At 39.3% G+C, this 16,685-nt stretch overlaps 1 protein-coding gene across 4 annotated transcripts in view; it reads left to right on the top strand.

Annotated features, from left to right (window-relative positions):
* The window catches only part of ATXN7L1 (ataxin 7 like 1), a 261,992-nt gene that overhangs the window by 17,242 nt on the left and 228,065 nt on the right, over positions 1 to 16,685 (top strand). The gene's annotated exons all lie outside the window — the stretch shown is intronic.

Here is a 16,685-nt window from a genome sequence, read left to right as displayed (position 1 = left end):
TCAGAGACTTGAGGGAGAAATGGGGAAAAAGCATCAATGAAGATATGATGAAATGAACAGCTACGTTCTTTCCAACCAAAGATGGGGTGGAAGAAGGAGGAGAAAGAAACAGAGGCATTTTTATTTTATAAGTCTTCAGCACCCTGTGCTAGGGTGTAAGAGAGATACAGAATAAATAAAGATGGCTCCAGCCTTTAAAGTATTATTTCTTGACTTGTGATCTGCAAACCCCTGAAATTGCATGAAGAATCACAGAGGTATGAGGGCATATTTTGTGTGTGCATACTTTTTCTGCAGAGAAGTTCAGTGACTTTCCTGAGATCCTCCTCAAAGACATCTGTGACACTCCCCACTTCTAAACAGATCCTTAAAGGAATTTGCAACTTGTGGGGGAGGACACACATGTGCCCAGATATGACTAGGGAGTGAGCTGCATAGGAAAGGGATCGAGACAAGCAAGGAATGTTGTTTAATTTAAAAAGTTTAATTTTAGGGTTAGGGTTTGTGACACTTTTAAATCTCCTTTAAGGAAGAAGCCTCCCCGATGCGGGCTGGAAAGAAGGCTGGATGGTAGAACCACTTCAGAATCTAGCCCTACTGACACAATTGATATTTGAACTTTTTCCTGGGGACAGACAGACAGAGACATCAGAGAGAGACAAGATAACATGGTGTGTTCGATGGAGAAGTCACTTTTAAATCTGATTGCTGTGTCTTATTGATGGTAGAGGAGTGTGATGGTGGAGAGGGAAAACAGGCTTTGCAGTCAGCTCTTAGTTAACAGTCTACTTGGGTGGCTGGGCAAGTTACCTCTCTGCTCTATGCCTCAGCTTCCTCATTTGACAGCAGGGACAGTCATCAGGAGGGAATGGATAACTCACCAGCTGATGCATCGTTGATGGTCAGGAAATGGCAGTTATTGCCTGGCAGAGGGGGCAGGTCTAAGAAATAATGCTCATTTCCACAGGTTACCTGCTGGGATGTGTGGGGGTAAGGCTTGCCCACTGCATAAACGGTGGGATGAGTAAAACGTGGGACAGCATTTGACAGTGAAGGAAGGGGAGAGTTGTGGGAATGCGGGTTTGGAAGCCTAGCTCTAACTCAGCAAAGAGATGGGTTATAAGGAAGAGGCCACAGAAAGGGATAAGAATGAAGTTAAGTGTCCTGGGATGGATATTTGACTTTTCCATCCTTATGTTATCCTCCAGCCCACCTACATACCAAGGCTCCCAGTGAGGGCATTTGCAGAGACTGGGGAGCTCGGGAATGAGAACTCCTGAAATGGACTCTGCTGTAGGCAAATGAGGCTCTCTTTCCCAACAGGAGGCTGTCTGGGTCATGGATCACCCTCGTGTGACCAGATTGCCAGGGTGTTTGACAGCAGCAGCACCAGGCCTGCTCAGGAGGCACAGGGACATGGTCAAATCGCATAACCTCTGCGAGCCTCATTCTACCCATCTGTAAAATGGGATCATCCCAGGCCATACGTAATATGATTGTTGGGAAAATTTTAAAAAGTGAATGAACAGCACTTAGTTCAATGCATGGACCATAATAAACACTCAGAAAATGTTCCCTTTCATTGCCGTTGAGTATTTCCCAAGAGGGGAGCTGGGGTGTGGTGTGTGGGGTGGGATGTTAGGGATGAGGCTTCCTCATCTTCCTCCTGTGTGGACACAGCACGTTGGGGTGGGCCTCGTTCTGGATTCCATGGGATGCAATAGCCCGTAAGGAAACACCTTCTTAAAGGTGCTTCTTAAATTGAGACCTTAGCCAGGAGTATGCAGACCTGGCACATTTTCCAGAACATCGGTTCTACTGCAAGATTTCTGGGAGAAAATATTATTTTTTTATCATTATATTTCATAGGCTCACAGATGCCACTGAGCATAAGAGATGCTGTTATTTTATGTCATACTAAGAAAAATCCTACTGATTAAACTATAACCACTCTTGATTCTAAGACTCACCCTGATTTTAAAGATGTGCAAAAAGTAGTTTAGAATTAATGAAATTCAGCAAGACAAACAATATTATGCAAAGTTTGCATTAATTTTTAAGGTAAAACACAAGATTTTAAAAAACACTGGAAGCTTTTGGCGTAGCCCCAGAATGTGCAGGTTGTGTGTGAATTTCTCCATCATCAGGGGGACTGTTTAAAGGGTTAAGAGGGCTTGACACACACACACACACACACACACGTAAGTTGAGAGGGGAGCCAAGGGAAGTGACCCCAGCCCTTATCCGGGGGCCTGATCATCCCCAGGGCCCTGCGGTTATCTCCAGGCACCTTGTGAATCATTCATTTCGCTTCAGTTCGGAGGAAAAGTCTACAAACAGCACTTTCAGGAGGTGGGGAGGTGTCATGAAAGCCAGCAAACAGTAGCCACACCTTCAGAAGGGCTGGAAACCACAGATTTTTACCGCCCAGTGAGAGAGGCTGCTTCCTGTGCCTTGGTGGTGTCTTTGAACAGCCTGTGTGACCCACAGATGAGCCCATCTCCTAGAGGGGTCCCAGCCCTGGTGTTTTGATGCCTGGAGAGATTTTTGTGGGAGGGTGACCAGCCTGGCCCTTCTGTCCTTAAAAAATCCAGGCATATCTTCAGTTCTGAAGAGTTCTGATTGCCCTACTTCCTCTCTGCCTGCAGGGGTCTGCCCCTTTGCCCTCCTCCCCGTGTCACCGCATGAAGACAGGGTGTGACTAAAGGAGATGATGTGCACCTCTGGGCTACTGCAGCCTTGGCAGCCAGGGTGGCACAGCACGCTGACTAGCCTTCTCCCAGAAGGCGAATTCCTTCCAGGGTCCCTATGGAGGGGGAGGGGCTATGTATGGTGGTGGGTTGTCTCCTGTGAAGAATTGGAAAGAAAAGTAACAACAGGGTGGTAATAGTATTATCAGCTTTTCGGGGGCGTTTTTTTATTTGTCAGAGTGCTGCGTTCTGGGGGTTGGAGGGGAGGGCAGGCATTGTGCTTTTGGTTTGCAGATGGGGGCATGGGGGTGACCAGAGACCATGGGATTCACCAGTGTGATAATCAGTGGTGGAGCTGGGCCTTGGGCCTCGATCGTGTGCTGCCTCCTGTGTCCCAGGATCGGAGAGCAGTGCAGGAGGGCGTTCTAGAGAGGGACAGGAAGCAGAGGCCTGGCCCTAGGGACATGCTGTGGGCCGGAGGATGGAAGCTTCAGGGAGTGCAGGAGCAGTGTGCTCTAGGCGAGGAACCTTGAACTGGCATTCTTGGAGGGTTTGGACTTCCATGAGTTTGTTTTTTTAATCCTTTTTTTTTCTTTTCTTAATACAAAAGTGATATGATTGCTGAAGAAAATGCACATCAACAAAAAGAAGAAAAGAACTAGCCTATAATTCTGTCACCTAAAATGAACCGGTGCTGACCTTATTTTGCCCCACCCCTTGGCAATTTGTAAAAACGAGATAACTTTATAATGTTTTGATTATGGTGAATATCTTTCCACATTATTAAGTATTCCATTGTATGTGTGTTCCATAAATTATTTAACCAATTCTCCATCGCTGGATATATTGGTAAGCTTTCAGTTTTTCACTATTAAAAATAATGTTGCAATCAATAAATGAATGATTTCGTTGTAGCTAAATCTCTGCACACATTCATGATTATTTCTGATTCTTAGAAGTGGAATGCTGAATCCAGGAGTGTGCTATTTTTGAGGCTTTTGATACTCGTTGCTAAATTGCCCTCTAGAAATATTGTACCAATTAACACTCCCATCAGGAGTGTATTAGAGTAGCTGTTTCCTGAACCCTGGCCAATACCTCACCAATGGTTTCAAATATTTGATAATTTAATAAGTTCAGCTGCTATCTTACTGTTGTAATTTGCACTCTGATAATTACTGATGAGCTTGAAGATTTTTCATGTATTTATTAGCCAGTTGTGTTTGTTCTTTTGTGAGTTGCTTTTTCATAATTTTTGCCTAGTTTTCTATTAGTCTATTAAGTTTTTCTTATCTATTTGCAAGACTTCTGTATATCTGAAAACTAATTTACCATGTCTGCCATTTAGATGTAGATTGCATGATTTTTAGGAAATCTTATAGTTCAAAAATTCTTTGTCTCTCTCGATCTAGCTCTGGAAGACCAAAGTAGCTAGGAAAACACAAATTCCCAGATAATTCCCAAAGCACATGGTAGGTGATACTGTATGTAAGAGCCATTAGTATTAATAATTATGTTGACAAGACTGTTGGTACGGCTAAGCTACCATTTAGTGAACACCTATTACATGCCAGGCACTTCACATATATTAGCCAAAAGTTTAATCCAGTGCAAACCTGAGCAGAGAAAAATGGAATACCTTGCGTGAGATCACATAGCATAAGTGGCAGGCCAGGATTTGAAGCCCATCTCTCCATCCAGCGCATGCTTTCCCCTATACCTAGCTGATACTCATTGTCAGAGTGAGCCCTTTGTCAGTTTTTCCTCTGTCCTCTGCTACTCTCACTACCACACCTGTGGATTTGTTCTAGAAAGTCACCTTGTCCCTGATTTTATCTGCCCTTCCTGCTTTCCCCTGTTACTCAACCTGTTCTCTAGGCATTTCAGCTTGTGTTATCTCTCCTTAATTCTGATGACAAGGAGGTTATTCACCTGGCCAAGGACTTAGGACAAAGGAGGGTCAGAAGGAAGCTGTCTGGCTGTTGTGTTACTGGCAAAGAAGCCCAAAGATGGCATTTCTCTCCCAGATTTCGGGATCTGAAGGCCATGCACAGGTCCCAATCCAGTATTTGATCTGATGGCCAACTCTCCATTATCTCCCCATTAAGACAAAGTGGCAGGTTAGAGAGCACATGGTAACTAGTCTCCAGAGATTCTCCCACAGCGACTTGACTCCCGATGTAGTCCCCTGTCTGTGAAAATGGCCCACCCTGTGACTCACTCGTGTCTGTTTGTGTGTGTTTAATAATACTCTGTTCGGATATAATTCACATACCATAAAACTCACCCCTTTAAAGTTTATAATTCAAGGTTTTTGGTATATTAACAAAGTTGTGCAACCAACCCCAGTATCTACTTCCAGAACATTTTTATCACCCTCAAAAGAACCCCTGTACCCATTAGCAGTCATTCCCCATTCCCTTCTTCCCATAGTCCTTGGCAATATTAATCTACTTTCTATCTCTATGAATTTTCTTATCTAGTTATTTTCTATAAAAGGAATCATATGTGATCTTTTGGGACTGGGTTCTTTGCCTTAGATAATGTTGTCAAGGTTCATCCATATTGTAGCCTTTATCAGTATTTCATTCCTTGTTATGGTCAAATAATATTCTATTACATGGATATAACACATTTGGTTTATTAATTCATCAGTCATTGGATGTTTGGGTTGTTTTCACTTTTTGACTACTATGAATAATGCTTCAATTAATATTCATGTACAAGTTTTTGTGTGGACATGTATTTAGAGTTCTCTTGGGTACATATACCTAGGAGTAGAATGGTTAGATCAAATGGTAACTCTATGTTTAACGTTTCGAAAAGCTGTCAACTATTTTCCCAAGCAACTGGGCCATTTACCTTCCTACCAGCAATATATGGGAGGTTCTAATTTCTCCACATCCTTGCCAACACACATTACTGTCCATCTTTTTCATTATAACCATCTTCATAGGGATAAAGTGGTATCTCATGTTGGTTTTGACTTGCATTTTCCTAATGACTAATGTCTTGAATTTACTTTCGTGTGATTATTGATGTATATTGACAATCTTTGGGGAAAAAAATTCTCAATTCTTTGCCCATTTTTAAATTGGGTTATTTCTCTTCTTAAGTTCTAAGAATTCTTTATATATTCTGGATCCAAGTCCCTTATGGAGATACGTGATTGGCAATTTTTTTCCCATTCTGTGGATTGTCTTTTCACTTTCTTGATGGTATTATTTGAAGCACAAAAGTTTTACATTTTGATTATGTTGAATTTTTTTTCTTTTTTTGTGAAAAGTAACATATATACAAAAAAGCAATAAATTGCAAAGCACATCACAATAATTAGTTGTAGAACAGATTTCAGAGTTTGGTAAGGGTTACAATTACACAATTGTAGGTTTTTACTTCTAGCTGCTCTAAGATATTGGAAACTAAAAGAAATACCAATATAATGATTTAGCATTCATTACTCATTTGTTAAACCCTATCTTCTCTGTATAACTCCATTATCACCTTTGATCTTTCTCCTTCTCTTTAGGGGTATTTGGGCTATGTCCATTCTAATTTTTTCATGTTGTAAGGGGTTGTTGATAATGTGGGATAGGGGGATGGAACTAGTTGATGTTCTGGAGAGGCTGACCCTTCTGCATTTCAGGGCTTACCTGGTCCAGGGACCCATCTGGAGGTTGTGGGTTCCTGGAAAGTTACCCTAGTGCATGGAATCCTTGTGGAATCTTCTGTAATGCCCTAGGTGTTCTTTAGGGTTGGCAGGTATGGTTTTGGTTGGTGTTTGGCAAGCTATGATACGTAGCAATGTCTAACTGAAGCTTGCATAAGGGTAACCTCCAGAGTAGCCTTTCAACTCTTTTTTGGACTCTCTCAGGCACTGATAGCTTATTTGCTATGATGTTGAATTTTATTTTTTGTTTTGTTGCTGTGCTCTCAATATTATATCTAAGAAACAATTGTTTAATTTAACATCACAAAGATTTACTCCCATGTTTTCATCTAAGAGTTTTCTAGTTTTAGCTCTTAATTTAGATCTTTGATCCATTTTGAGTTATTTTTTGTATATGGTGTGAGGGAGTGGTCCACATTCATTCTTTTTTCAGGTGAATATCCAGTTGTCCCAGCACCATTTGTTAAAAAGACTTTTCTTTCCCCATTGAATTGTTTTGGAACCCTTGTTGAAAATCATTTGACCATAAATGTGCAAGGATTTATTTTTGGACTCTGAGTTCTGTTCCACTGATCTGTATATCTATTCATATGCCAATACCACATTGTCTTATTACTTAAGCTTTGTAGTAAGTTTTGAAACTGGGAAATGTGAGTCTTCCCACTTTGTTCTTCTTTTTCAAAATTAAAACAATATGATTCCATTGACTTTCCATATAAATTTTAGGATTAGCTGGTCAATTTATGCAAAAAAATAAAAAGGTAGCTGGGATTCTGATAGGGATTACATTGAATCTGTAGACCAGTTTAGGGATTACTGCCCCATTTTAGTAATATTACATCTTCCAGTACATGAAAACAGCATGGTTTTCTGCTTATTTAGATATTCTGTTTCTTTCAGCTATGTTTTTATAGTTTTCACTGTACAAGTTTTGCACTTCTTTTTTTTTGACTTTTTTTTATTAATTTATTTTATTTATTAAACATATCAACATACAAACACAGGCCTTCTTGCCATATGATCATTCCATTCTATATATATAATCAGTAATTCACACTACCATCACATAGTTGTATATTCATTGTGGTCATTTCTTAAAACATTTGCATCTATTCAGAAAAAGCAATGAAAAGAAAACAGAAAAAAATTCATACATACCACATCCTTTACCCCTCCCTTTCATTGATCACTAGCATTTCAATCTACTAGATTTATTTTAACATTTGTTCCCCCTATTATTTATTTATTTTTAATCCATGTTTTACTCGTCTGTCGATAAGGTAGATAGAAGGAGAATCAGACACAAGGTTTTCACAATCACAGTCATTTAATGCATAAGAATAACCTCCAAGATAACCTCTCGACTCTGTTTGGAATCTCTCAGCCATTAACACTTTATTTTGTCTCATTTCTCTCTTCCTTCTTTTGTTCAAGAAGGTTTTTTAAATCTCTTGATGCTGAGTTCCAGCTCCTTCTAGGATCTCTGTCCCACGTTGCTGGGAAGTTCCACACCCCTAGGAGTCATGTCCCATGTAGACAGGAGGAGGGCAATGAGTTTGCTTGTTGTGTTGGCTGAGAGAGAGAGACCACATCTGAGCAACAAAAGAGGTTCTCTTGGGGGTGACTGTTAGGCGTAATTTTAAGTAGGCTTAGCCTATCCTTGTGGGGTTAAGTTTCATATGAACAAACCCCAAGATTGGGGGCTCAGCCTATTGCTTTGGTTGTCCCCATGCTTGTGAGAATATCAAGAATTCTCCACTTGGGGAAGTTGAATTTTCCTCCTTTCTCACCATTCCCCCAAGGGGACTTTGCAAATCCTTTTTTATTCATTGTTCAACTCACTCTGGGGTTTATCAGGCCATCACTCGGGACACACCTACAAAATCTCATGCCCTATTCAAGGTTCCATGTACTATGGTGTTCAGTTAAGCTGTCTACATAAGTTATATTAGGAAATGCACTAGTCAAAATATAAATTTTATACCAAATAAACATTTTTTGCTTTAGTCTCACACATAAATTAAAGTTTTAAATATGAATTACCATCTATTTTCAACACCCTGTAGTATTGACATTCCTTTGTTCTTCCTCATGCAAAAACATTTTTTAATTTGTACATTTAGTCACTATCATTATACACTCTAGGCATTCCTAGATTATACCATCTCAGTCTTTATCATCTATCTTTCCTTCTGATTTCATTTGTACCTCCAGGCCTCCTCCCTCTATCATTCTCACATTCAGCTTCATTCAGTGTTCTCAGATTGTTGTGCTACAATCGGGTAGTATTGTGCTACCCATTTCTGAATTTTTACAATTAGTCCCATTGCACAATCTGTATCCCTTCAGTTCCAATTACTCAATATCTACCCTATTTCTATCTCCTGATGACCTCTGTTCTTAACTGAAATTCTCCAAATTCATTCATTAATGTTAGTTTATATCAGTGAAACCATACAGTATTTGTCCTTTTGTTTCTGGCTAATCTTGCATAGGTTTTACACATCTATGTTTAAATTTATTCTTGTATCTTTTGTTCTTTTTGATACTGTTATAGATGGAATTGTTCTTTTAACTTTATTTTTCAAATTGTTCATTGCTAGTGTATAGAAATACAATTGATTCTTGTATATTACTCTTTTATCCTACAATATTGGTTACCTTGTTTATTAGTTCTAATGGTCTTGTATGTGTTTGTTTGGATTCTTTAAGATTTTCCATAAATAAGTTCATGTCATCTACAAATAGAGATAGGTTTTCTTTTTACTTTCCATTCTGGATGTGTTTTTTTCCTCCTTTCCCTATATGCCCTGGTCAGAACCGCAGCACAATGTTGAATAGAAGTGGTAAGAGTGAGCCTCTTGTCTTGTTCTTATCTCATGGGGGACAACTTCAGTCTTTCACTATTAAATATGATGTTAATTGTGGGGTTTTCATAAATATCTCTTAATATGTTGAGGGAATTCTCGTCTATTCCTATTTTGTGGAATCATTTCATCATGAAAGGGTGCTAAATTTTGTCAAAAACCTTTTCTGTGTCTGTTGAGATTATCATGTGGTTTTGTTCTTTATGTGGTACATTACGTTAATTGATTTTCATATATGTTGAGCCAACCTTGCATTTCTGGGATGAATCCCACTTGGTTATAGTGTATAATCATCATTAAATATTGTTGGATTTGATTTGCTAGTATTCTGTTGAGGATTTTTTGTGTTTATATTTGTAATATAATTTTGTCTGTTGTTTTCTTATGATGTCTTTCTTTAGCTGGTTCTGATAATAGGGTAATACTGAGACCTCATAGATTGTCTTGGGAAGTGTTCCCTGTGAACTGTTTTTGACCAACAGAATATGACAGAAATGACATCTGACATCTGAAGCTTGGTCATAGGAAGTCTTGCAATTTATGCTTGGGTTTCTTGGAACATTTACTCTTGAGATGCTCCCTCTTGGAACCCAGCTACCATGCTGTAAGAAGCCCAAGTCACTTAGAGTGTATGTACTCCAGTTAACATCACTAGCTGAATTCTCAGCTGATAGCCATCATTATCTGCCAGCCATGTGAGTGGGCCATCTTGGGCATCCAGCCCAGAAAATCCTTCCTATGACTGCACTCCCGGCTGAAATCTAATCCTAAGGGAGAATTGCTCAGCTGACTCTAGTCAATCCACAGAACTGTGAGAGATAATAATAAATTGTTGTTTCAAGTCAGAAAGTTTTTGGGTAATTTATTGCACAGTAATAGAGCAGAATCTATTGGTTTCAGTCTCACTCAGTCATACCTTTCTACAAGAATCTTGAGAGCATACAGTGCTGTTTTCTTTCTTACTGTCATTGGTGAAGCCCTGAAAAATCATGAAATGGCCACAAAATAGCAGTGAAAAGAAGGGAGCATCTGGGGTCTGGAACACCACCCACTCTTGGAGTAACCATTGCTCACAACAGTAGCCAGGAGGTCTGTTTCAGAAGGTCTCTTGTCCAGCTGTCCTCAGCCTCTGCTCATGACAGAGAAAGCTCAAAGGTTTATAGTGTTCATATACCAGGCACCCTAGAGTTACTTTCCCACCCCTATACTTCAGTGAGTGTCCTGCCCTGACATTGGCTGGCATTTTAGGCCATCTGCTCCCTTAGCTTCCTGGATGTATCTGTCATGTGGCATTTCTCCCTAGCTCCCCAGCTTTTCTGAGGCCTTCAGCTGGTTTACCAGCTGAGCATCTCAGAGCCTCTTGCTGACCACACTCTCAAACCTGTGGACAAAGTTAGAAGCAGCCACGAAGGCCCACAAAAGGCAAATGCAACCCAGTAACCAGCAAGAGGAGCAGGGCATGGTGAGCTCCAGATGGATGTGAAAACTTTTGTGGGCCTGTGCAGCCTTGCCAAATCCCACCCTACCTCTAGTGGCCAACTTTGCTTAATACATATCGGAACTAACCAAGGGAACTTGTCTATTGAGTAAGAAGTTTTTTTGCTGTGATCTCTATGTATCTCAGTCCTATGTCCTTACACCAAACTAGCTCCTTCATTTGAAAAAAGAGGCCCAAGTTGCCATATATTTTTTTCTCAATTTCCATACTATAAAGAACATAATGATGTAGTGTACATGAGAAGATACTCAACCTTACTATTTAATTAGGGACATGCAAATCAAACCCACATGAGATACCACTTCACACCCACTAGGATGGCTGTAATAATAAAAACCAAATAAGTAAGCCAACAGACAAAAGGCAAGAAGTAACAAGTATTAACAAGAATGTGGAGAAATTGGAACCCTTGTATATCGCCAGTGGGAATAAAAAATGGTCCAGTTACTTTAGAAAATAGTTTGACAGTTCTTCAAAAGATTAAACATAGAGTTACCACCGAGTTACCATATGATTCAACCATTCCACTCTTTGTTATATGCCCAAGAGAAGTGAAAACTTATGACCACACAAAAACTTGTACATGAATATTCATTGCCACAGTATTCTTAATAGCCAAATTAGTTCATTAGCTAATGGATGGGTAAGCAAAATGTGGTACATATATGTAGTAAAATATTACTTGGCCACAAGAAAGAAAGTTCTGAGACATGCTGCAACATGGAAGAACCTTGGAAACATTATGCTCAGTAAAATAAGCAAGACACGTAAGGACAAATACTGCACAATGTCATTTAAAAGAGATGCCTAGATATAACAGAGACAGAAAATAGATTAAAGATTACCAGGGAATGAAGAAGGCGGGAAGAAGGAGTGTATATTTGGTGGATATATTAGTCAGGGTTCTCCAGGGAAACAGAACCAGCAAGTCATGCGTACATATGTATATATGTGTAAATATTATGAAATTTATTATGGGAATTGGCTTACGTGACTGTGGGGTTTGGCAAATTCACATTCCATAGGACAGGATGCAAGTTGGGAACTCTGATAAAGTTTTCCATGAATTACCCTTTCATTGCTAAAGGCAATCTCCTTTATTAATTGTAGATATAATAAGCTATAGATGCAGTCGGCTGACTAATTATTTAAATCCATGAGATAGCTTCGCAGTAAAATCAGCCTTGACTAAACAACTGGACACCATAACCTAGCCAGGGTGACACATGCACTTAGTCACTGTCCACTCCTTGTCAACATGGCACCCATACTTGTCTGCTTAACCCATACATAATCTCTAAATAAAAATAGTTACAGAATAAGAAATAAAATGATAATAGAGAGAAAAAAAATTATTTCTTATTCTGTTGTCTTTTTATTTCTTTTTCTAAATTGATGCAAATGTACTAAGAAATGATGAATATGCAACTATGTGATGATATTAAGAATTACTGATTGTATATGTAGAATGGAATGATTTCTAAATGTTTTGCTAGTTAATTTTTTTTAATTAATTAAAAAAAGTTACATTCCTCCTTTTACCTAACATAATTCAACTCTCCTGCACACAACTGGCATATTCTTTTCCCCAGAAGTGTTTGCCAAGTCTTTGGGTAATGTTCACTCTTAAACTTGATATCCTGTAATTTAAATACTATGACATAAAGTTAATATAGCTTAAGTTATGTGATAAGGGATTATGTTAGGGGAGAAAACAAAGATGTTTGCTTTATGTATATATACAAACATATTCATAACAAAACAAGGAAGAAATATTCCTTATCATTATAGCCCTTGTTTCTGTAACTGGTCACATGATCATAGTTCATATTTATAACCACTTTCTTCCAGTACCCATTCCATATTCCTTTTACTCAGTAAGCACCTCAGCTGATCATGTTCTTTGCCTTGTGGGGTGACCTAAACCTTCATTTCTGAAGGGTCTGAGCCATTAGTAGTCCTGCCAGGATTGCGTTGCTGCTGCAGTTTTCCATGGGATATGGTAGTTGTTTGGTTTGTAAAGCTGTCAGGATGCAATATACAAAAAATGGAATGGCTTTTAAAAAGGGAATTTAATAATTTGGAAGTTTACAGTTCTAAGCATATAAAAATGTCCAAACTAAGGCACCCATGATAAGATACCTTAATTCAAGGAAGGCTGATGGGTCTGAAACACCTATAACATCTGAGTAGTCGGCTGGCATCTGCTGGTCACTTGCTTCTGGGCTCCATTGCTTTCAGCCTCTGGTCCTGCAGGAGCTCCTCACTCTGCTTTTCCAGGGCTGGCTTTCATCTCATGGCTTCCCTTGGCTCTCTCCAGGTTCTGGCTTGCTTAACATCTCATGGCAGCGTCTGCTGGACTCCAACCATCTCCAAACATCTGTGTCTGTGTTCTCCAAATGTCAGCATCTGTGTCAGCTCTGACCTCTCCAAAATGTTTCCTCCTTGAAAGAATTCCAGTAAACTAATCTAGACCCACCTGGAATGGATGGAGTCACATCCCCATCTAATCAAAAAGTCATATCCAAAATTGGGCATGCTGCATCCCAATGGAAATGATCTGATCAAAAGTTACCAACCTACAATATTGAATCAGGATTAAAAGAAACAGCTGCTCCCACAAGATTGGATCAGGATGAAAACATGGATTTTCTGGAGTACATAGTAATTTCAAACTGACATTGTCGTTACAGTGGTTTGGAGCTGTATGTATCCCAGAAACACATGTGAATGTAAGCCCATTGTAAGTAGGACGTTTTGATGAGGTTACTTCACTTAGGGTTTGTCCCACCTCAGTCAGGATTGGCTTAATTCTCTTACGGGAGTCTTTTATGAGAGAATGAAATTTGGGCAGAGAGAAAGCCATGGAAGCAAGAAGGTGAACTCATTGAAACCTGGAAGAGAAGGGAGAGACAAAGAGATGCAACCATGTGCCCTGCTACATGACAGAGGAGCCCAGGATGCCAATCTTCAGGAAGAAAGCATCACCTTGATGATGCCTTGGTTTGAACTTTTTTCCAGTCTTAAACCATGAGCAAATAAATTCCCATTGTTTAATCGGACCCATTTCATGGTATTTGCTGGAGTAGCATGGGAAACCAAAGCAGTGGTACTGAGAGACGCCCTAAGGGATCTCCTGTATTCCAGCTTACTCTCCTTTACCTCCAGAATTAAAAAAGGCCAACTGTGGGAATGTCAAAGGGTGCAACCACTGTGGAAGGCAGTTTGGCGGTTCCTCAAAAAGCTGAATATAGAATTGCCATACGACCCAGCAATACCATTGCTAGGTATCTACTCAAAGGACTTAAGGGCAAAGACACAAACGGACATTTGCACACCAATGTTTATAGCAGCGTTATTTACAATTGCAAAGAGATGGAAACAGCCAAAATGTCCATCAACAGACAAGTGCTAAACAAACTGTGGTATATACATACGATGGAATATTATGCAGCTTTAAGACAGAATAAACTTATGAAGCATGTAATAACATGGATGGACCTAGAGAATATTATGCTGAGTGAATCCAGCCAAAAACTAAAGGACAAATACTGTATGGTCCCACTGATGTGAACGGACATTCGAGAATAAACTTGAAATATGTCATTGGTAACAGAGTTCAGCAGGAGTTAGAAACAGGGTAAGACAATGGGTAATTGAAGCTGAAGGGATACAGACTGTGCAACAGGACTAGATACAAAAACTCAAAAATGGACAGCACAATAATACCTAATTGTAAAGTAATCATGTTAAAACACTGAATGAAGCTGCATCTGAGCTATGGGGTTTTTTTTGTTTTTGTTTGCTTGTTTGTTTGTTGGTTTGTTGTTGTTGTTTTTTACTATTATTACTACTTTTATTTCTTTTCTTTATATTAACATTTTATATCTTTTTCTGTTGTGTTGCTAGTTCCTCTAAACCGATGCAAATGTACTAAGAAACGATGATCATGCATCTATGTGATGATGTTAAGAATTACTGATTGCATATGTAGAACGGTATGATTTCTAAATGTTGTGTTAATTTCTTTTTTTTTTTCTTTCCGTTAAAAAAAAAAAAAAAAAAAAAAAAAAGGCCAACTAAGCATTGTGCTTCTATTTTTGGTTCTAAAAGGGGCCAGATGCAACAGCTTATCCTTCACCTCAGGTGGGATATCTCGACTGCCAGCTGAAAGCAAACTGTTCCTAGTGGTCTTTACTAATGGGTATTGAGAAAAAAGTGTTTGTCAGATCAGAAGCTGCACACCGAGTACCAGAGGATATATTGATTTGCTCAAGCAATGATACCACATCTGGAATAGCAGCTGCAATTGAAGTCACCACCTGGTTAAGTTTATGATAATCCATTTTCATCCTCCAAGACCCATCTCTTTTCTTTAGAGGCCAAATAGGAGACTTGAACAGGGATGTGGTGGGAATCACCACCCCTGCATCCTTCAAGTCTTTCGTGGTGCTTGAACTGGAAATTTAAAACCTTGAATTCATCCCTTTCTTTAACAACAGTATCCCATGTATTGGGGAACAACCAGCCAACATTATTATACTTTTTAACTCCACAAAAGCCTGTTAAGGTATCAAATATACTTTCACTCAGAGCCTTGCCTCTTATAAGCATTTGAGTAGCAGTGTACAATGGTGATATTTTGTGAACCTCTGTTGCCTATTCACACAGTGAACTATCACTGCCATCTTGATCACTGGAGATTGATTCACTAGTGACTTTTAATGTAATAAACTAGAGAACCAATCCCCCAAACCCCAGCACCAACTCAAAAATCTCATCCCTAAGACTCTGTTTCTCAAGAACCACCCCCAATTCTCTGGCTGGCTAAAGTAGAAATGGAAATTCTTTCTTCTGACTGCTGAAATCATCATTTCTCCCTTTAATCAGCCTATAACTGATTAGATGAGACTTCGCTCATTTCTGAAGACAATCTCCTGTATTAATTGTAGATGTAATTGGCCATAGATGCAGCTGACTCGATTTAAATCCACGAAATATCCTCACAGTAACAATCAGACCAATACTTGCTTGACCAAACAACTGGACACCACAACCTAGCCAAGTTGACGCATGAACTTAACCATTACCATGAATATGGAGTGTTTGTAAATAAAACTTTTTTTAAAAAAAGAATGAAGTTTGATACATGCTACATCATGAAAAAACATTATGCTGAGTGAAAGAAACCAGATGTAAAAAGCCTTTTATTGTATGATTCCATTTATAGGAAATGTCCAGAATGGGTAAATCCACAGAGACAGAAAGTAGATTAGTGGTTGCCAGGAGATGGGGGAAGGGGTAATTAAGAGGCACAGGATTTCTTTTTTCAGGTGATAGAAACATTCTAGAATTAGGTAGTGGTGATGGTTGCACAACATTGTGAATGTACTAAAAATCAGTAAATCATGCACTTTAAAATGCTTAAAATGGTAAATTTCATGTTATATGAATTTAATCTCAATAAAAAATTTTTTAAATGATAAGCTGTATTTTATTATTACTGTAGGTTGATGATGTGCATTGTTTTACTGTAAAGGTTCTTTCCAGTATGAGAGAATGAGGAACTCAGCAGAGAATAGGTGCCTCCCATAGTAGTTTGATGTGGCGTAAAGACTGTGGACCAGGAGCCAAAGAATTCTAGTTCTCTGGCTCACTTTCCAGCTGGACAACCTCAGGCAAGTCATTCAGCCTGTCAGCACTTCACATTTAGTCTTCTCTAAATTGGAGCTCTTTAATACACACTTTTAAATTGCTTCCTATGTGCTAGGCATTGTTATTGGTCCCATTTTTCAGCAGGAGAAACTGAGGCCCAAGGAAGTGGCATACTTGCCTATAGTTACCAGCCTGTGAGTGGTAGAGCTGGATTCAAACCCAGGCAGTCTGGCTCCAGAGTGTACACTTTTACGCTGTGCCCAGGTCGCCTCTTAGGAGTGCCATCTCCCATGTCACTGTGGGAA

This window comes from Tamandua tetradactyla, chromosome 1, assembly GCF_023851605.1.
Source record: "Tamandua tetradactyla isolate mTamTet1 chromosome 1, mTamTet1.pri, whole genome shotgun sequence".
NCBI lineage: Eukaryota > Metazoa > Chordata > Mammalia > Pilosa > Myrmecophagidae > Tamandua > Tamandua tetradactyla.
Note: the sequence above shows the minus strand (reverse complement) of the source record. Positions and strands in the feature narration are given on the sequence as shown.